The 22,596-nt window shown below is 47.7% G+C and overlaps 1 long non-coding RNA gene and 1 pseudogene across 2 annotated transcripts; both read left to right on the top strand.

The window, feature by feature from the left end:
- Positions 1 to 15,132: 15,132 nt before the first annotated feature.
- LOC311594637 lies at positions 15,133 to 18,005 on the top strand. Its single transcript, XR_014778161.1, has 3 exons — positions 15,133 to 15,272; positions 15,514 to 15,660; positions 17,934 to 18,005. It is a non-coding gene; the product is annotated as an uncharacterized lncRNA (long non-coding RNA).
- Positions 18,006 to 19,652: 1,647 nt separating this feature from the next.
- On the top strand, positions 19,653 to 21,303 carry LOC311593286 (small ribosomal subunit protein uS13-like; annotated as a pseudogene). Its single transcript has 2 exons — positions 19,653 to 19,809; positions 20,567 to 21,303. The product of its transcript is annotated as a small ribosomal subunit protein uS13-like (transcript).
- Positions 21,304 to 22,596: the final 1,293 nt, after the last annotated feature.

Genomic DNA, 22,596 nt, shown 5'->3' with positions numbered 1-22,596 from the left:
TACTAAGATGCCAGTGTTTTTATTAGGAACTCGAGCCAGGAAAGGGGCTGTGAGAGAAAATTGATCATGGAACGTAAGAGAGCTAAAGTAACCCGCTGGAATCACGTCACAGGAGGATTTTTAAAAAGTGAGTGTAAAAGCCGTTGGAGAGCCACCTACACACGGAACAGACAAAGGGGCACAAGGCTGTGTTAAATACCTCAGTCATGGTTCAAAGGAAAGTACGAGAACCTTAGCCAGGTATGCAACTTGAGTGTGTGCACAATGCCAGCGAGCGGGACATGGTGAAAACCCCTGGCTTCAATGCCAGAAAGACACCATTGAGATCCCTCAGAAGGGACCTCAGAGAAAGAACCTTTAGAGAAAGCATGAGCTATCTCATGAAGAGGGAAGGCACCTCACAGAAGCTCTAAGAGATCTTCATCATGAGAACTCTACACATAACACACACACATACTCACACACATGCACACACATGCACTCTCACACACACTCACACACACACACACATGCACACACATGCACTCACACACACACACATGCACACACATGCACTCACACACACACTCACATGCACTCACGAGCACTCATGCGTGCGCGCACACACATACACGCATTCATGCACACTCACACATACACACTCCCACATGCATGCACGCGTTCCTTCTGTAGTGGTTTGAATGAGAATGACCCTCCCCCATATGTTTGGGTGTTTGGTCCTTGTTTGGCGGGTTGTTTGAGAAGCATTAAGAGGTATGTCCTTGTAGGAGGAGCTGTGTCCTTGTTGTTGGAGGTGTGTCCTGGGAGTAGGCTTTGAGGTTTCAACAGTCCACCCTCGGGCCCAGTCTGTCTCTCTGCTGCCCAAAGATCAACAGAAAGCTGTCAGCTACTGCTCCAGAGCTTGCTGTCTCCCCGCCATGCTCCCCGCCATGATAATGACACACACCCTTTGAAATTGCAAACCAGCCGCTGAAATGCTTCCCTTTCTGAGAGTTGCCATGGTCATGCTGTCTCTTCACAGCACTAGAACAGTAGCTAGAAAATGAAATAAGCAAACAGTGTCCTACATGTTACCACGTGTATTTCAAGAAAGATTATGAGTGCCATGGGTCCAGGGATAGTTCTAGAAGGATTCACCCCATCCCACTCTCCACCCTCACAGGAGCTATAGCTGAGGTGATCCTGAGGGAGGGCCAGGGTAGCAAGGAGACACGGATGCGAGAGGGCCTTGTTTGTAATATCATAACCAGTTTTCCTTTTCCATTTAAGCAGTAGATTATTTGATGAGCTCTGACAGATGTGTGCTATGTTCTTTTATCTTCTGATTATGTGTATATATTGCAATTTGTTATTGAGTTGGAGTCTTTGAAGATTCTATAGAATAAATTTACATAAAATAACGTGTGTGTGTGTATGTGTGTGTGTGTGTGTGTGTGTGTGTGTGTGTGTGTGTGATGGTTGTTTCTTTCTGAGTGTATGTCTATGTACTGTATGCATGCCTGGTGCCCATGGGGACCAGAAGAGGGCATCAAGTCCCCTGGAACTGGAATTACAGCTGTGGCCTGCCATGTGGGATTCTGGGTCTTGAACTCAGGTCCTCTGGAAGAGCAGCAGTCACTCGCAGCCACGGAGCCATCTCTCTCTCCAGCCCCTTCTTTGGTTTTTGAATAGCAACAGGAGGAGGATGTCACTTTGGGAAGATCAGCTGTTCTAATTTTTCCTTTTTGAATTGGGGTCTCACTATATGGCCTTAGCTGGCCTGGACCTTGTTATCTAGTTAACACATGTCCATCTAACCTTAAAGATAAATGCCGTTTTATGGTCCTGAGCCACCTCGGAAAGGCCATGTGTTTGTGGGAGAAGAGAGAAGAAACAAAAGTGAGGGGCTGTGCTAGCTTTATAAACCTAAAATATCTCTATCCGACGTAGGCTATCAGACTAGTGTTTGCTTGTTTTATTTTGTTTTAAATTTAATTTAATTTAATTTGTTATATACATTTATTTTATTACACATGTATAAAACAAACTACACACAGCAGGGAGAACCATGTGACAGTCATGAGAATAATGTGTTCTATACATGTTACATTCATAGCGAATCAGCCATCTGCATTCGTCCAGTTTGAAATAACAGGGTTTCTCTACATAACAGAGCCCTGGCTGTCCTGGGCTAGATTTGCAGACCAGACTGACCCCAAACTCACAGTGATCCGCCTGCCTCTGCCTTGAGTGCTGGGATTAAAGGCGTGCGCCACCACGCCCAGCTGATTTTTTTTTTCATCATATGAAAAGCAAAGAAGGTTTCCTTGTTCTTCCTGGGAGACAGTATGTAGCTATGTAGCCCAAGGTGGCCTTACACTTCCTCTGGTCCTCTTGCCTCAGCTTCCTGAGTGCACACCAAGCCTGGTGGGGTGGGGGATGGGCTTTCTAGAATGTTTGTTTAAAGTTCGGTGTTTCTGGATGATCCTTCAAGATCCGTATGGCTTATTTATTTAATATTTAAATAAACGTGGCCTAATGGGCTGGCTGTACCTCCGTCATCTTAGGAAATGGGATTCCAATCTACCTCAAGGTGGTTACAATAAGCTCTGCTGCTCCTTGGGAGACTCAGCCAGGTGTGTGAGCGAGAGGCTGGAGGCCGGGTGTGTGAGAGAGAGGCTGGAGGCCGGGTGTGTGAGAGAGAGGCTGGAGGCCGGGTGTGTGAGAGAGAGGCTGGAGGCCGGGTGTGTGAGAGAGAGGCTGGAGGCCGGGTGTGTGAGAGAGAGGCTGGAGGCCGGGTGTGTGAGAGAGAGGCTGGAGGCCGGGAGTGTGAGAGAGAGGCTGGAGGCCGGGTGTGTGAGAGAGAGGCTGGAGGCCGGGAGTGTGAGAGAGAGGCTGGAGGCCGGGTGTGTGAGAGAGAGGCTGGAGGCCGGGTGTGTGAGCGAGAGGCTGGAGGCCGGGTGTGTGAGCGAGAGGCTGGAGGCATTAAAATGGTCCTGCAGGTTTGGAAATTCCTGAGATGTGGTCTGCTGTGGCCACTGTCATCAATGGAACCTGTTTCCTGACCACAAATGCAAGCTTTTCACACAAAGACAGTAATCTCCCCTCGATACAATTTGTCCCCCCAAACCCCAGGTATCAAAGGTGTGGCACTTGTCCTGAGATAATGGGGCCTAGTAGATGGGACCATGGAGAGCTCTCTCTCTCTCTCTCTCTCTCTCTCTCTGTCTCTGTCTCTCTGTCTCTCTGTCTCTGTCTCTGTCTCTGTCTCTGTCTCTGTCTCTGTCTCTCTCTCTCTCTCTCTCTCTCTCTCTCTGTTTCTCTCTCTCTCTCTGTCTCTGTCTCTCTCTCTCTCTCTGTTTCTCTCTGTCTCTCTGTCTCTCTCTCCCTCTCTCTCTCTCCCTTTCCATTGCTAGCTGAGGCTTCCAAGCTGTGAGCCCAAATAAACCGTATCTCTTTATAAGCTGCCTATCCGCACTACTCTCTTACAGCAACAGAAGGGTTAACACACGCCTCTCCCCTCTCTTTCTCCTCCTATCTCCAAAGTACTCGGGAAATGTGCGGGAAGAGGAAGGTAGAAGGACTGATGGACAAAAACGTTGTCAATGGAGTTATTAGACAAGTATAGTCAAGCCGGGCGTGGTGGCGCACGCCTTTAATCCCAGCACTCGGGAGGCAGAGGCAGGCGGATCGCTGTGAGTTCGAGGCCAGCCTGATCTACAAAGCGAGTCTAGGCAAGGCTACAGAGAGAAACCCTGTCTCAAAAAAACAATCAAACAACAAAAAAAGAAAGAAAGAAAGAAAGAAAGAAAGAAAGAAAAGCACAGTTGTCTGGCTTCTCAAACTGCCCTGCCCCCCAGCTGCACACCTCTCAGCAAGGTGCTCGACGGCTGCGCTCCACTGTCCTTGCTTAGAAAACCAATGGAATTTATTTTAAAGACTGAGTTTAACACGTACAGAAACGTATAAGCACATATTAATATAGTCTGGTCATGCCAGCGGGACACAGATGCTGTATGACAAACGCGTACTGTGACTGTTGTCATACGTGCGAACAATGAGGTCACCATTCTGTACGAGGATCAAGCGTTCTCTGTGCTCTTATTAGTGATGGCATGTTTATTGTCATGTTGCAGGGAACAGGCTAAACAGCACCGCTCAATAAAGGTGGGATTTATTCATGGCCCTCCAAGGAAAAGATCTGAGTGCACTAAACACGCATGGACATTAGCCACTACATGCACTTAGAGAAAATTCCCAGTTCCCAGCACGAATAAAAGAGGAAGAACCCACAAGGAGAGCCTCGTGAGGGCACAGCTTGCCACAGCACCCACAGCAGGAGGTAGGCCTCTTAGAGACCCTGACTGCCCTCACTCCAGGCAGAGCGGTTCCTGTACCAGTGTGTCATGGCCCTTCCAAGGTGCTCATCCATCTAATATAAATTCAATTTAGAGGATTCTGTCAGACAGAATTAAATATATTGGTTTGAGAAATTGCAGGAAGCCTATGTTTATAACAGTTCCATTTTGATCCAATCAATTCTCCTGAGCATTGCTCTTTTAAGAGTGGTTCTCAACGTGTGGGTCGCGACCCCTCTGAGGGGGCGGGGGTGGTCGAATGACCTTTTCACATGGATCTCCTAAGACCACCTGCATATCAGATATTTGCATTACAATTCATAGCTATTGCAAAATTACACATAAAGTAGCAACGAAATAATTTTACGGTTGGGAGGGGGTAAACCACGACATGAGGTTGCAGCATTCTGAAGGTTGAGAAACACTTGTCTACAGTGTGTGCCTGCCAGATCAACTTTCATGTTACAAGGAAGTGCCAAAATGGACCCCAGAATGTTCTATTTAGGGCCATCAATAGCTGTCCAAGGAGAATGATGTATTAGAAAAGGCATGAAATATCACTTACCGCAGGCGTTTCCACAGCAGTCATTCCCGACCATAAATGGAATTAATTATTAACCGGTGGGTTCTAGGGGGTCAAACCACAGTGAAGGGTTATGACGGAATGTCACTAGAGAGAGGACAGCAAACACTACCTGAGGAGACCCACATGGTGGCACCCGAGCAAGGATAAGTTCTGGTTACTATTTGCTGTTCTTTTGTTTGAGATGGGGTTTCTCTGTGTAGCCTTAGCTACAAACTAGACCATGCTGGCTGGCCTCAAACTAAGAGATCTGCCTGTTTCTGCCTACTGAGTGCTGGGAACAAAGGCGCACACCACCACTGCCTGGCCTACAGAGCAAATTCAGGACAGCAAAAGCTACACAGAGAAACCCTGTCTTGAAAAACGAACAAACAAATCTGTGTGTGTGTGTGTGTGCGCATGTGCACACACACACACACACACACACACACACACACACACAAATTCTCATATAGATCAATGAAATGGACTTAGAGTCCACAAGTACATTTTTAAAATAATATTTTCATTTCAAAAGCTCAAAAAAGTTTTATTTTTATTAAATTGATTTTAGTCAATTTTTTAAAACTTTTTGGCAATTTGCTGTGAGTTCACATCATGCACCCCAGTCCTGCTCGTCTCCCTCTCTCCTCAAATCCACCCTTCGCCCTTGCAACCTCCCCCCAAAATAAAAAAACACACGAACAAACAAACAACAACAAAATAACAAAGCATAGAAAGCATCTCATTGTGGAAGCTGTAGTATTGTCACAGTGTGTCCCACAGGATATCCCTCTATCGACACATCTTCACTTGGCAAATGTTCACTGCAATGAGGCATTGGTCTGGTTCAAGATCTCTGGCTTCTGTGACACCATCAATAGTGGATCCTCACAGGGACTTTCCCCAGTTATTATCCATGGAGATCCTGCAGCTTTGATTTGTGTGTGTGTGTGTGTGTGTGTGTGTGTGTGTGTGTGTGTGTGTGTGTATGAACAGTCCTGGCTGTCCTGGACTCGCTTTTGTAGACCAGGCTGGCCTCGAACTCACAGAGATCCTCCTGTCTCTGCCTCCTGAGTGCTGGGATTAAAAGCGTGCGCCACCACGCCCAGCTAATCCTGCAGCTTTGAAAGAACAGCACTGGTCCTTTTGCATATTCCAACCATTCTCAGATGATATTGATTTTGAGGCAGGCCATCTGGGCCTGGGTGGTATAAAGGCTGGTCAGCCCACCAGCTCTTCCTTATCTGTACTACCAGAGTGAGCTTTCCAGCACTGCTCCAGCTAGGCCACCCAGTGCACCATCAGCAGGGGATAGGGTCAGCTTTCCTGCTCTTACACCCTCAGGGTTGCCTCACCTGTGCCTTCACCATCAGGGCCAACTTCACTGTGTCCCCCAGGCCAGGTGCAGGGCCGCTTTCCCAAGAGCTATAGCCAGTGAGGGGCAGGGATAGCTCTCCTGCTCTCAGGTCCCCAGGGCTAGCTCTTCCAACCATGGAAGGTGGCAAGGGGGTAAGAGGGCATCATCCCCAACCCATGCCACCTCACAGCAAATGTGGCTGGGCCATATCTCCTGAGCTCTCACGCTCAGGGATGGCTCACCTGTGGCCCCTCTACCACAGCTCTACTGTGGTGCCCAGGTGAAGTGCAGGGCCCACTCTCCTGAGTACGGCAGCTGGTGAGGGGCAGGGACAGCTCTCTCAAGCTCGTGACCCTCTGAGCAGCTTTCCTGACAGCTGGAGGTGTCAAGGGGCTGGGGTGGCGGGCATCACCTCTGCACCCATGTCACCTCATGGTAGACATGTGGCAGGGTCAGCTCTTCCACACTCATGCCCTTGGGACCGGCTCACCTACACCCCCCATCAGAGCCAGCTCTCCTGTGCTGCCTGGGCAAGGCGCAGGGTCTGCTCTCCCAGAGTGCTGCCAGTGGTAAGAGATAGTGGTGAGAGGCGCTCAGCTTTTCAGAGTGCCTGCATCCAATGAGGGGCGGGGCCAGTTCTGCCCATCCCCTGCACATCCAGGTGGTCCCCAGTGCTTCCCCAACGAGGGACATCTCCGTGTTTTCTAGTGGTGATATGAGCCATGAACATCAAAACCAACAACCCCCGCCACTTTGTAGTCATGAGCTCAGCCATGACCCTCAGCAGCAGCTCAGACATGGCCCCAGGTGGCAGGGCAGGCCACTCACAACAGGCTACTCCTCTGCCCCCTCAGGTCTTCAGTTCCATCTTATAATGCTCCACTTCTCTTTCTCTCCCATCCGACCACCACATACTCACACACTGTGGCTCCAGCTGCAGGCTGACCACAAAGCTGGCAGGCCCCTGGGTAACATCCTCAATCCATGCTGCTGGTGCCATGCACTGGAGGGCAGGTCTGTGGGTGGCATAGCCGTCCACAGGACTCTTGTCCGTCTTCCTTCTTCCATGTTGTGCTGCCTGGATTTGGTTTGGTTTGAGTTGGTCTTTATGAGTCCTAGGCATCAGACTTTTGGCCACCAAGCCAGGCATCAAGCTGGGATGAACAAAGGACTACCATCTGCTCTGCCCCTGACTGATAAAAGATCAACACCACCAACAAGGTCTCTCTTTGCCCATTGTCAAGAGGGTCAGTGTTTTTTATTTTTATTTATTTTAATAAAAAATAACTCAACGGAAAGCTGCTTTATATAAGCTATATTTTGTTGACTATAAATTTTCTATCAATTGATTTTTGACAAGTACACAAGACATTTAGCAGGGAAAGAAAAATCTTTTTCAAAAAAATTGTGTAGGTGGCCTTGCATGGTGGCAGTTTTGGAGTCAATGAGGTTTATTAAAAATGTGAACTGCTAATTAAATTTTTTTCCAATACCTTGCCACGACAAGACATAGTCTGCACTGACTCCAAGAATCTATGAGGACTAAACAGGAAATACAAAGATACTGTGATAGCGGGCTAGCCACATGCAGAAGGACAGATGTGTAAATCTTCACTTTCTATACAAAAGTTAATTAAATGAGATCATAAACTAAGTGTAACACTTAACAGCCAAGTAGCTCTTAACAGAAACAGGGATACATTTTCATTGCTTCAGGGAAGACAGTCTTCTTAGACCTAACATATAAAGATATCAATGCATAAACTAAAGAAAAAATATATAAACTCAGTTATAGCCCAAACTAAAATCTTCTATGCTTTGTAAAGCACCAACAAGAAAGTAAAAAAGATAGCCAGGCGTGTTGGCGCACGCCTTTAATCCCAGCATTCGGGAGGCAGAGGCAGGAGGATCGCTGTGAGTTCGAGGCCAGCCTGGTCTACAGAGCGAGTCTAGGCTACACAGAGAAACCCTGTCTCGAAAAAACAAAAAGCAAACAAGCAAAAAGTAACAAGACAACTTATAGAATGTGATAAGGGATGTGAGTTTATCAGTAAGTAAGGAGCCCTTGGGCTGGGCACAGCTCAGTGGCAGTATGCTTTTCTGCAAGGCACTGAGTTCCCCCTCTTCCACACCTGGAAACCATGCCCAACTGACAAGCAACGACAATAATAGAAGACTCTCAATACAATATGAAGAAGACAAGGAGTCCAGGTTAAAAAACAAAAAGGGGCCCTCATTCGAGTTCCAACACTCAGAAGGCAGAGGCAGCCAGCTACCTACTGAGTTCCAGGCCAGCCTGGGCCATAGAGTCAGTTCCCGGACAGACAGGGCTGCACACTGAGAGCCTGTCTTTAACAGAGGGAAAGGGAGGAGGAGGAAAGAGAAAAGGAGAGAAAAGGAGAGGAGAGATGAGTGGATGGAGAGGAGAAAGTGAGGAGAGAGAGGGGGGAGGGGGAGAGGGAGAGGGAGAGGGAAGGGGCGGGAGAGAGCACTTTATCTCTAAATAAAATATCCAAATGGTCACTGGACCCCTGCAAATATGCTCTATTTTTTTTTTTTTTTAGTCGTTAGGGAAGTGGAAACCAAAACCACAACGTGATATCATTTCATGCACACTTAGAAAGAATCCAATGGAAAAAAAGAACGTGTTTTGTCAAAAACCAATCTGGCAGTTCCTCAGAAGCCTGGGCGTAGTGATGCCATTTGAAAGAACAATTCCACTCCTATTTCCCAAAGAAGTAAATTACACATGTCCACAAAACCCACCCAGCTAACTGTCATGGGAGGATTACCCATAACAGTGAAAAAGCAGAGACGCCTCAAATGTTATGAGCTGATACATGGATATGAAACACAGGACGACCATATAATAAATACCATGCCGCCATGAGATGGAATGACGTGGGATGCATGCTAGGCTGTGGTTTGAACTTGAAAAGTGCCCATACACTCTCTTGTTCGCATACTTGGTTCTCTGTTTAGAAAAGTCAAGGAACCTTTAGGAGGCGGAGCCTCACTGGCGGAAGTCGGTCACTGGGCGAGGGCAGCCCCGCCCCCACATTTGGCTTCAGCTCTGCTTCCAGAGTGGGTGTCATGTGACCAGCCAGGATCCTGCTCCTGCGCAATGGAACTGTAAACAAAAAAATAAACTGAGGTGCTGGTGTGGGTTGGTGCGGGGAGGAGGGGATGGGGGAGAGGGGGAAGGGGGGAAGAGGGAGGGAGGGCAGGAGGGCGGGACAGGGATGAGAGGAGGGAGAGACTACGATCGGGATATAAAATGGTAAATTAATTAACTAAAAATAAAATAAAAAACCGTTTCTTCATTATGTTGCTTTACTCAGTGTATTTTATCACAGCAATGAGAAAATAATTAAGACATGCTGCAGTATAGATGAACGTTGGAAATGTGCCAAATGAAGTAAGCCAATTTTTAAAAAATCCCTATTTTGTATGTGTCTATTTCTTTTTCTTCTTTTTTTTCTTGGGTGGGGTGAGTTTTGGCTTTTTTAATGAGAATTTTGTTGTTGTTGTTGTTTGTTTTAGGGGTGTTGTTTTGTTTGTTCGTTTGAGACAGAGGCTCACTAGTAGCTGCTCTGGCTGGCCTAGAACTCACTATGCAGAGCAGAATGGCCTCAAACTCAGAGATCTGCTTGCCTCTCAAGTGCTGGGATCAAAGGTGTGGGCCACCATACCCTGCTGGTGTGATTCTATTCCACAACTCTGAGCATACTAAACACCACCGAACGGCATGTGTAGATGGGTACACTGTGTGTAAATTACATCTCAATGAAGATGTTTCAACTGTTTAACAAAAGATTTATCTTACTGTTTACTTCTGTGTGTGCATGTGTTCACACGTGAGTGCTCACGGAGGCTGGAACTGGATCAGGAGTTACAGGTGATTGTGAGGGGCCAGGAGTAGGCTCTGGGACTCAAACTTCTACCTCCTGCAAAATCAGCAAGCACTCTTAACTCCATCTCTCCAGCTCCAATAGGGATTTATTATTTTTAAGCAATGGAAAATTAAAATATAGAAACACAGACAAATCAAAATAGGCCCTGGCTACATGAAACCGTGGTAACATCAGCATTAACAGAGGCCATGACACAGGGAATAGAAACAGCAGAACAGTGATGTGCAGGGAAAAGGGCGTGTAGAGACGAGACATTCTAAACGCCTTGCTTTGTCTGCAAGGAAAATAGAGATATTATTTAACTACAAGATTGTTGAACAGTATGCTTAGCAGATTTAAAAAGTAAGTACAAAACCACAAATACAAGTATTGATCAGATTCACAGAAGGCAGAACAGGAGAAAGATTTAACAACAACAACAACAACAAAAAAAAACACAAAATAAGATTAAAAATAAACCCATCACAGTACAGAATCACAATAATGTAAAAGGACTAAATTAAAGCCCGAGACCTAAATTTAAATCAATGAAAAGACCAATTTAATTAAAAGTAAACAGAGCTATATGCTATGTTTTTATTGCCTTTTCTGTTTGATATTAAGAATTAGAATAAAACTGCATTCAGATTTTGTCCTTGTCTTACTTTTGACTTTAAGTGAGATATTCTTAGCATCTCACATTAAAACTGTCTTAGGGTCGGGTCAGGAAAACTTCCCTCAACTTCTAGTTCTTTCAAAGTGAATAGTCTTACAAAAACATGACTACTATCATTGAGCCCTTGTTGAGGCACACCAACACTGAGACGTAGCCAGACATATCAGGGCCTTACTGCCTAGCATAACCGCAGTCATTTTGTTTTTAAGTCTCCATTTTGACCTTAGGCTTTGCTGGCCTGAGACTCTGAATAGTGTTTTACTTACAGTTCAATGCTTGTTGAATGTTCTTCTTGACTTAAAGATACGTGTTCTACTTAAATAAAACCATAATACCTTGCTATGCTCCTTTCTCCCAGAACTGTGGGGAACTGCAGAGTGTCCAAGCTCCCCTACCCTACATCCTAGCCAATCAGCTTAAAATGTTCTGGCTAGCTACCTAGATACAATGTGCTCCGAACACAATTGAATCTTCTTTGCTTGGGAAGACATGATATACCTGGAATAGAATTGATTCTTCCTGTTTGGTTGTGTTCCCCCCACCCCCTTTAAAAACTCCCTCTGGAAGTCGGGCGCAGTGGCGCACACCTTTAATCCCAGCACTCAGGAGGAGGAGGCAGGCGGATCACTGTGAGTTCGAGGCTAGCCTGGTCTACAAAGCGAGTCCAGGACAGCCAAGGACAGAGAGCCCTTGTCTCGGAAAACCAAAACCAACCAACCAACCAACCAAAACTAAAAAGCCTCCCTCTGGAAACAGCTCAGCATCACAGTTTGGCTCCCCAGCCCACTCTGTGTCCCTGACTGGTCAGTCTTTACTCAGCATCAGTCTTTGTTCAGCCTTCAATAAGCCTTCATCATTCTGAGTCTCGTGTCCGAGTGGTCAATATGGACTATTCTCAAACCCCAATACTCAGTACACAGTGAAATTACCATTTTAGGAGTGAGAGTACACTGAGCATGGTGGTGTACGCCTTTAATCCCAGCACTCAGGAGGCAGAGACAGTCAGATCTCTGTAAGTTTGGGGCCAGCCTGGTCTACATAGTGAGTTCTGGGACATCCAGGACTATATAGAGATCCTGTCTTAAAAAAAAGGTTCATGTGTCATGGTACTGGTCAGTTTTTGTTAAATTGACACTACCTAGAGTCGCCTCGGAAGAGGACACCTCAGCTGAGGAATGCCTCCATTGGACTGGCTCATGGGCCATCAGATTGGCCTGTGGTTATATCTGTAGAGAATTTTCTTGATAAATGACTGAAAAGGGCAGGCACAACCCAGGTTGGTCTTCCCATCCCTCAGATGGTCCTGGGTTGTATAAGAAAGCAGGCCAGGCCAGGAGTAGTGGCGCACACCTTTGAACCCAGCTCTTAGGAGGCAGAGGTAGGCGGACGGCTGTGAGTTCGAGGCCGGCATGATTTACAAAGAGAGTTCCAGGACAGCCAGTGCTATTACACAGAGAAACCAAACCAACCAACCAACCAGCCAACCAACCAAGCAAACAGACAGGCTAAGGAGCTGGAGAGATGGCTCAGTAGTTAAGAGCACTTGTTCTTGTAGAGGACCTGGATTTGATTCCCAACACCCACATGGTGGCTCACACATGTGGTACACAGGCATGGATGTGTATAAAACACATAGACATATACAATTAAGTGAAGAAAGAAAGCTGAGCAAGCCATGAAAACAAGTCATTAGGCAGTGTCCTCCATGCAGTGGCTCTCAACCTTCCTAACGCTGCGACCTTTTAACACAGTTCCTTATGTTGCGGTGACCCCAGCTATAAAATTATTTCGTTGCTACTTCATAACTGGAAGTTTGCTCCTGTTATCAATTGTGATGCAAATATCTGTGTGTTTGTTTATTTTTCAAAACAGGGTTTCTCTATGTTATCTTGGCCGTTCTGGACTCGATTTGTAGACCAGGCTGGCCTCGAACTCACAGCGATCCACCTGCCTCTATCTCCCGAGTGCTGGGATTAAAGGCGTGCGCCACCACACCCTGCTGTGATACAAATATCTGATACACAACTCCCAAAGGCATTGAGACCCACAGGCTGAGAACCGCTACTCCATGGTCTCAGTTTTAGTAATGTGTGTGTGTGTGTGTGTGTGTGTGTGTGTATCTTTGGTCACTGTGACCACATACCTGTCAAGTAACTTAGGGTAAGAGGATTTATTTGGGCTCATGGTGTGGAGTGCCTTCCACTTTGGTGGGGAAAGCCTGGCTACCAGGAAGCAGATAGGGCCACAGGAAGCAGGCCAGGCTATCAGCTGTGTCCCAGCTCCTCCACAGCCTCCCCAAACCTGCCACCAACTAGGGAGCAAGCATTCAAATATGAGCTGTGGGAGACATTTCCCACTGAAACCAGAGCCAGCTGTGACCAAGCAGATAGCAGAAGAGGACAATTAGTGGTCTACGGTCACATGAAAATGTGTCAGAGAGACACAGATTAAAGTGAGCAGAAGGGATTTCACCCCCACTGGAAGGGGAATGAAAGAGCGAGACAAGACCAACCGCTGGTGACAGTGGAGGGAAACACGGGGACACATTTGGAAGTTCATGGCTGACCAACCAGTCTACTTTCATGTGCCCAGAAACGTGGATGCTGAAAACAATGTTCTTTCAGTACTTTGTAGTAGCTAGAAGTCAAAGCACGTCACCTGACCCACAGGTGTGAGAGGGGGGAGCGACATGTGGGTTACTCATGCAGTCCAACACTGTGTAGTCATTAACCCGGGTGACCAGATCTACCGCACCCACACGGGTCCATCCAATGAAGCAACGTAAAAGATGATCTATATAAAGCTGAAAGTTCATGAAACAGGAGTACACGTTACCTATCAGTACACAGTAAAGATACCCACCCTCCCTGGTTATTATGTACATCCATGAAAGGGGGTGGGCCCTTTAATCCAGCTGTGCTAATACTACACCATCTAAGGAGGACCTTGAACTTACACACCATAAAAGCTTACATAGGTCATTATTTATCACAGGTGGGAGTTCACCCAAGGGCCTCAGGCATGCTGGGTAAATGCTTTATCTCTGAGCTGTAACACCAGCCATACAACTGGGCAAGTTTTTTTGGTTGTGTGTGTGTGTGTGTGTGTGTGTGTGTGTGTGTGTGTGTGTAGAAAGAACTCTGAAGGACTTTCAGATGTTCCTGGTATCACCTGTTAGTCTGTTTTTCTAAAGCAATTGGTCATGACTCTCAACCAGTAGGGCTTTGGGTGGCTCTGCGTGACTCTGGGATGGCTTTAAGTGACTCTGGGGTGGCACTGGATGGCTCTGGATGGCTCTGGGTTTCTCTGGGTATCTCTGGGATGGCTCTGAGGTGACTCTGGATGGGTGGATCTGGCAAGATCCTATCATCTTCTCCAGGACCCCAAACCTGATTGTACCAGATAAGACTCTTCCTCCCATGGACACATTCCAGGTTTCCCTTGTTGCTCGCCAGAACCATGAGCCTCATACCCCACATTTACCTGCTGACATCAGTAGACGGCTCTATAACCAAGCTCTGCCTGGTACTTGGTGCTCTAAACATTACCTGGGGCTCATGTAAGTCTGTTTGTGATGCACAGCAGGAGACTTGCTCATATGCTGTGACTCTGGCCATGGCTTCTAAATCCTTGAGCTCAGAGGAACAGAACCACAATCTTCCCTGAGTCTTCCCAGCACACATAATATGCACATACACATGCTGGAACACGTGACCCACATGTCACATGCCCACACTGGAACACACAAAGTAACACTAGAGCCACTCCCCATCCAGATACCTGGATCCCTCCCTCCCTTCTCCCAACTGGAATCAGGCTGCTCAAGCACTCCAACTCCAACGTCATGTAGATAGTGTGGAGCCAGATCTGACCTCATAATGGAAGACAGTGGGGATAGTGGCGTGTGCTACACACAAACACACTGATCCCAAATAACACAGGGCGAGGGAAGGGCCCCATTGGACCCACTCCGTGACTTTTCTTTTTCCCGTTGGGAGCAGAGCTGGTCTCGTCGCACAGTCTAGTTCCCAGCTCACTGCGTCTGCTGTACGTGATGCGCCTCTCTACTTTTAGGACGCTTCACTTCCTTTTCCCACTCGCAGCTTCCACCACCCTCACTCGCACCCTAGTGCTCCACTGTCACGAGTTCCATTATTTGTCCGATCATTATTTCTGCCGCTACTTTTCTGTCGGGATGGCGCCACAAGGTGATGTTTGTCTCTGATTCATTACACTGATTCATTTCCACAGCAGCCATAAAACTTGAGGTGCCGGATCAGGGTTCACAGGGGGCACCTCCCAGCCAACAGCTGCGAACATCTGCTCCACTCTTCTCGTTTGTTTTTCAGTCCTGGGGATTCAACTCAAGTGTCAGCTCTGAGCATCCAGGCAAGCGCCCTACCCACCGAGCCACCCGAGGCCACACATCTGTTGAATTTGGATGGTGGGTCCAGAGGCGCATACAGTGCTTAGCTTAAAGGATGATAGAAAAGACAGCCTGCTTGTGGGAAAGCTACTTTTGCAAATCAGAAAGAAAATGATCGTTTGTCAAAATCATGGGTTAAGAGTTTTTTGTTTTGTTGTTTTTGTTTTTGTTTTTGTTTTGGGGTGTGTGTGTGTGTGTGTGTGTGTGTGTGTGTGTGTGTGTGTGTCTTCTGTTTGTTTGCTTTGCTCTATGTCTACAGGCGGAAAAGAGCGCCAAACTAACCATTCCTGGAAGGTCTTCTGTGTCTCCTGGAACCCACGTGGGGACTTCCCTGGAACCTGGCCCATAGGTGGCAGTCTCCCTTCACCGTTCCTGGTCCCTGAATCGCAGCCCTCAGGACTGTAAGGTGACACACGCATTTCTTTAGTGGGTCCTAGTGTGAAATGTCCCCTCCCCTTAGTGTCCTGCTTACAGAGGGGAGAGAGGGGACACACAGTGACTAGAGTAGTTCAAGTGATGGAGAGACATCACCTAGGACTGTGTTTCTCATTAGAAATAAAAATCAAACTCCTGCAAATCATCTTGTTTGTAAAAAGTCATTCATGTTGGCGCAAGGTCTTCTTCATCCCCCCACCCCACCCCCACATTTGTTTTCATCCCTTCCTTGCCAAAACACCCCCCATAGAATTCTCTCCTCAGTAAGGCTGTGCTCTCACCCAGCCCCCACAGCATCTACTCAATATGATTCAGACAGATGCAGGCACAGGTAAAGAGCGGGCACGCATGCGCATTCATCCCTACACAGGAATGAAAGTCCTCCCTCCCTTGCAGAGAGTTCTAGACAAGGTGCCTGAAGAACTGGCTTGCTCCTCATGGCTTGCTCGGCCTTCTTTCTTTCTTTCTTTCTTTCTTTCTTTCTTTCTTTTTTTAATTTTATTTAATTTTAATTTATGTGTGTTGGTGTGAAGGTGTCAGATCTTGGAGTTACAGACAGTTGTGAGCTGCCATGTGGGTGCTGGGAATTGAACCCGGGTCCTGTGGAAGAGGGCAGTGCTCTTATCCACTGAGCCATCTCTCCAGCCCCTTGGCCCACTTTCTTACACAACTCAGGCCCTCCTGCCCAGGGAGTTTCTAAGCCACCAGCATTGCACGTCTGGCAGCAGCTGTTAGTGGAGCCAAAGGGAGATCAAATCATTAGTGAGCATCAAAATGTCTGAAGAGTGTTCTCGGCTTCCTCAGAAGGCTTCCTCAGCAGAAAAGGAACCAGTGCTGGGCGGGACCTCGGGCTTCCGCCTGAGTTAGGGAGCAGAATGCTCTCTCAATCCTATCAGTACTCAGGTTCTGAAAAGAATGCCGGGCCGGCTGAAGGAAGGATGGCCCGGTCTGTTTCTATGTGTTCTTTTGGCCAGAAAATAGGGCCTCTCCTGGCCCCTCTCCCCCGCTAGGCTTTGGGACAAGGTAGCTGTATATTATGTTCAGTGTCCCAGCAAGCATTCTGGAGTCACAGGTGGCCAGTGACCAGCCTGCTCCAAACTTACATTCATTCAAAGAATAAACATTGTCGGAGTTAGGGACAGAGACTCAGAGAGAAAGCTTGATATCAAACACACACACACACACACACACACACACACACACACACACACACACACACACACACACACCCCTGACTACCACCCAAGGAATTCTGGTGGGAACCCAGTGGAAGCAGCTGTCCCCTGAAGTGGTCCTCTGACACATGGGTCAGGGAGTCTTCTTGGGGACCCTCTTACTTCCTGTCTCATCTGTTTGGCCACTGTCACCACCAGTTATGGTTCTGAGAGACCAAAAATGATGTATCCCTCAGAGAGAGTCCCTCCTGACCAGATCTGTCCCACCCAGTGGCCTCAGGCCATTAGGCGGGCCAACTATGCTACAAAGGGGCCCCAGGACAGTCACATTCAGCCCTGTCCAGGTGCATGGCAGAGAGAGAACTGGTCATTTCTGAGGCCAGGAAGGTCCATGTTTCAGTGGCCACACTAAGGTATGTCGGAGGCATTCCTCCCCAGGCACCAACACCTCAGAGCTGCTGTGGATGGCAAGGGAGTTAAAGATAGGTAAACTGCAGGACTCAACGGAACCACTCTCTACAACCACAATTCCATGTTTTATCCCAGATGTAATACGAGGTGAGGGAACATACTGGCTCTTCAGGTCCTTTCCATGGGAAGCAAATCTTCAGGAATTCAGATTTCGCTCCCCCCCAACTATTAAAAACAACCACCACCACAACAACAATAACAAAAGCTGCTTAAATGAGTAATTAAATGGCCATGAGTCCAGCAGATCCGCCCCCTTCATCTCCCACCAGAATTGTCCCAGGAGTCTCACAGCACTTATTAAAAACCAGATGTGTTAGCCAGGCGTGGTGGCGCACGACTTTAATCCCAACACTCGGGAGGCAGAGGCAGGCAGATCACTGTTGAGTTGGAGGCCAGCCTGGTCTACAAAGCGAGCCCAGGACAGCCAAGGCAGAGAGACTCTGTCTAGAAAAGAGCAAAAACAAAACCAAGAGCCACATGTGTTCTGTGTCTCCGTGACCTCCACTAGCCTGTTTACCGTGGTCCTAGTAAGTCCTAACAGGTCTTCTCCCCTCTCCCCTCCCTTCTCTCCCCTCTCTTCTCTCTCCTCCTTCACAAGCCTAAACCTTCTGGAGCAAGATCCTCGGGCTACTCAGCGTTCCGTGGCTCAAGACAGCCCAGGTTTCAGGGGTGAGCCCAGGTGTGAGCCTTTCTTCTCCAGTTCCTCGCGCCCCCTCCCCGCCCCCGTGGGAGGAGCAGGGGATGCTGGGAATGAACCAGTGCTTTCTGTGCGCCAGGCATCTGTTCTACCTCCCAGCAATACCTCAGCCCCCTCTTGATCCTTAATCTCTCCACAAGCATCCTCCAAAGCTTCCAATCACTAAAGGCCCAACTGTTGTTGGAAAGACTGGAATTCAAGCTATGTTCACTTAAGTAAATAGGAGTGCCAGGCCCAACCCCACGCACGCACGCACGTAAGGCAGCACTTGCTCTCTTCAGAGAAAGGACAAACCAGTCCTTTGCTAATAAAGAGAGGGACAAAGAATGTTCTGCTTTTCTGAGTTCAGAGACTTGAGCTTGTGTGCAACAACAAGGAAATGCCGGTTGCTGGCAAATGAAATTAACAAATTAGAGGAAAGTCAGGGTCATGTTCGCCAACTGCAGTGACACTAGGATTGATGCGAACGGACACAGAGCTTCCGAAAGCCATTTCAGAACGTAGCTGAGAGCCTTAAAATGTGAAATGACAATGGTGGCTCGCTCCGTCCTGACTGGGGTATCAGATTGTCAAATGACAGGGAAATTGCAAGGGAAGCTTAACCACAGCCCCCAGGGTAACCTTGTTTGTGTGTTGTTCTCTCGCTTTTTTTTTTTTAAACAGTCAGGGTTTCTCTGTGTAACAACTCTGGTTGTTCTGGATTCTCTTTGTAGACCAGGATGGCCTTGAACTCACAGAGATCCGCCTGCCTCTGCCTCCCAAGTGCTGGGATTAAAGGCGTGCGCCACCACGCCCTGTTCTTCTGTTATTTCCACTTTTCTGGGATGGACATTGTTTTCTCTGTATTTGTTTCTAGTATTTCACCACCACCACCACCACCACCACCACCATCACCACCATCACCACCATCACCACCACCATCACCATCACCACCACCATCACCACCACCACCACCACCACCACCACCACCACCACCACCACCATCACCACCACCATCACCACCACCACCACCATCACCATCACCACCACCACCACCATCACCACCACCATCACCACCACCATCACCACCATCACCACCACCATCACCACCACCACCACCACCACCACCACCACCATCACCACCACCACCACCACCATCACCACCATCACCACCACCATCACCACCATCACCACCACCACCACCATCACCACCATCACCACCACCATCACCACCACCACCACCACCACCACCACCACCATCACCACCACCACCACCACCACCACCACCACCACCACCACCACCACCACCATCACCACCACCACCACCATCACCACCACCATCACCACCATCACCACCACCACCACCACCACCATCACCACCACCATCACCACCATCACCACCACCACCACCTTCTCCTCCTCCTCCTCCTCCTCCTTCATTAGCATGTAGCTCAGTGCACAGTACTTAGTAAACTCTGTTGGCTGGATGAAGGAACAGACGAATAAAGAAAAGTTGCTGAAAGCAGGAAAAAAAATCACATTCCCTGTAACTACAAAATCAGAGTAAGCATCACCTAGGTGTGGCATTTGCCAGTGTCAGTGGAAGGTGCTCGGAGCATCCTGCAGCAGCTTACCTACCCTATGCCGCAGGGGGAGTATGCTGCCCGAGGGAGGCCCCTGCTGCCACGCTCGCACCCCATAATTCATCTTCTGCTCTGCACTCAGAATCCATACGAATTTGTCTTCCGTGCTGAAGCTGCACCCTGGGCGGGCTACCCGCAGCCAGGCTTTAACAATGGTGGGCGTACAAAAACCGCCACCCGTTCCTGGAAGAAGTGGGACTCTTCTGACTGGAAGCCTACCAGTCTCATCCAAAGTTTCCTCTTTGCTAGCAATGGTTGTGGGGGAAAGTTTCGGTGTCTTTTAAAACTCAGTTATATTATGTAAACATGTCTTTGTTTGTGGGATACACGGGGCTGATTCAGATTTCTACAGTGGCAAACTACTTACTTCATGCAGGCTCTGAGAGGGGCTCGTTGACAGCTCCAGATAGTTTAATTCTGAGGACTCTGGAGAGGGAATATGTAAGAGCCAAGAGAGGCTCCAGAGAGGACACTGTGGGAGAGACAGACCCTTTGAGGATGCTTTGGGAGACTGACAAGGAGGTTGCTGCTGGATATGCCGACAGATGAGACTGGTATTGCCCCCCAAAGAACGGGAAGACCCTAACCAGATGGAACTAAGTCTGAAGAGGTCTATCTCGCCCCCAACTCCCCACTAACCTTCTTTCTCTCCTACCTGGGGATGGGGGCAGGGGTAGAAGGGAATTAGAGTGTTGGCTCCAATTCCTTAACAATTCTACTTTATTAGGAATTTATTAAAGGCATGTACCTCCCTTAGACCCCAACTACCCTAAATAGGCGGGAAAGGAGATTAAGGAGAACAAGTCTCAGTGGGGTGGCATCCCAAGACTGTTTTCACCTTGGGCCCAGACTAAGGCAAGATTACATTCTCTTCACAGTAGAAGCATTAAGAAACCCCCAATACTTCCACAGGATGCCTACACGCCACTGCTTGTGCCACTGCCACGTCTCTAGTGATCCCCGAGAAGTGACAGCACATTTTGTGAGTACTCAACACCAACATCAATGGGCGGAGGAAAATAGCCTTTGCCATCACTGCCATTAAGGGTGCGAGGAGGAGATACGCTCTCGTGGTGTTGAGGAAAGCAGACACTGACCTCACCAAGAGGGCTGGAGGACTCACGGAGGGTGAGGTGGAGTGTGCGATCACTGTTATGCAGAATCCATGACAGTACAAGATCCCAGACTGGTTCCTGAACAGACGGAAGAACGTGAAGGATGGAAAGTACAGCCAGGTTCCGGCCAACGGTCAGGGCTGCGTGAGGACCTGGAGCAACTGAAGGAGATCAGAGCCCACAGGGGTCTGTGTCACTTTTGGGGCCTTCATGTTCTGAGGTCAGCACACCAAGACCACTGGCTGCCGGGGCTGTGCTGTGGGTGTGTCCAAGAAGAAGCAAGTCTTTGGGCCTTTGCTGTTAATAGTTTATATACCTGAAAAAAGAATGAAAGAAAGAGCGAAAGAAAGAAAGAAAGAAAGAAAGAAAGAAAGAAAACCCAAATAATGTGTGCTGGTATATGCCTGTAATCTCAGCACTTGGGGATGCAGAGGCAGGCAGATAGATTTCTGTGAGTTGGGGGCCAGTCCTGTCTACAAAGCAAGTCTGGGATAGCCACGGCTACACAGAGAAGTTCTGTCTGGAAAGACAAACCAAAACCAAAACCAAAAGAGAGAGAGAGAGAGAGAGAGAGAGAGAGAGAGAGAGAGAGAGAGAGAGAGAGAGAGGAACAAGAGAAAGAAAAAGAAAAAGAGAAAAAAAAAGAAAGAAAGAAACCCTAAATAAAATAAGAGTTTTTTTCTTTGTTTGTTTGTTTGTTTTAAAGAGCGCCTACACATGGTGGCACACGTTTTTAATCCCAGCACTCCAGAGCAGAACAAGGAGGATCTCTATGAGTTCGAGGCCAGCCTGCTCCATCTAGCAAGTCCCTGGCCAGTCAGAACTACACAGTGAGACTATATATGGATGTGGTTGAGCACACTTGTAAGTCCTAACACTCAGAAAAGGAAATTTGCTTAGTGGTGCCCACCTATAATCCCAGCAGTCTCGTAGGCAGAGGCAGGCAGAGCTCTGTGAGTTCGAGGTCCATGTCAACCTGGTCTACAAACTGAGTCCAGGACCGTCAAGGCTACGCAGAGAAACCCTGTCTCAAAAAACCAAAGATAGGGAGGGAAGAAAGAAAAGAAGATAGAAAAGAAATAAAGAGAGAAAGGAAGAAAAGAAAGAAAGAGAAGAAAGAAGGAAGGAAAGAAAGAGAGAAAGGAAGGAAGGAAGGAAAGAAAGAAAGAAAGAAAGAAAGAAAGAAAGAAAGAAAAAAGGAAAAGGAAATTGTTCTCCCCCTTTGGCTGCCTGACCACCACTCTTCTCGGAAGTCAGATTTGCACCCCTCTTCCAAGTCGCGGCTCTGTCCTGTTGCTCTGCCTCTAGGACAGCTGTATGAAAACATGGAGCATGTGGCCACACCCCGCTCTTTTTAGGGCTCCAGTTTCCACACTGGGCAACATTAAAGTAATTCTCAACTTTCAGGCTGATTCTTTTCATTAACCCAGGAACTGCCCTCTTGGTGATGTGCTTTGTTCCTATCTAAGGACGTGACACGTCCACCCACTGGTTACATTTCCTCTGCATAGCCAGCCTTACAGGACTTCCTTCCCAGTCTGTTAGGGATAATTCATTATTTCTTCTTGTGCTTTTCCTTCTGTCATATTTTATTTGGTAATTATTTCTGCATAATTAGACTATTAATTTCCTAATGCTGGCTCTGTTGCCAGCTTCTTAGGTAAACTTTCCTATCATAATAGATTTTCGTTTGAGTCTCCTGTTTTGTTTTGTTTTTTTTTTAGGTAAACAATACCACCCACAAAAATAACAAGTCTACCTCCTACTTTCTAGTTTTATACCTCTAATTTTCCCCTCTAGTTTAATTATGCTGTTTCATATTTCTAA

This window comes from Acomys minous (assembly GCF_964271855.1).
Source record: "Acomys minous genome assembly, chromosome: 3".
Taxonomy (NCBI): domain Eukaryota; kingdom Metazoa; phylum Chordata; class Mammalia; order Rodentia; family Muridae; genus Acomys; species Acomys minous.
This window is presented reverse-complemented; position numbering and strand designations above follow the sequence as displayed.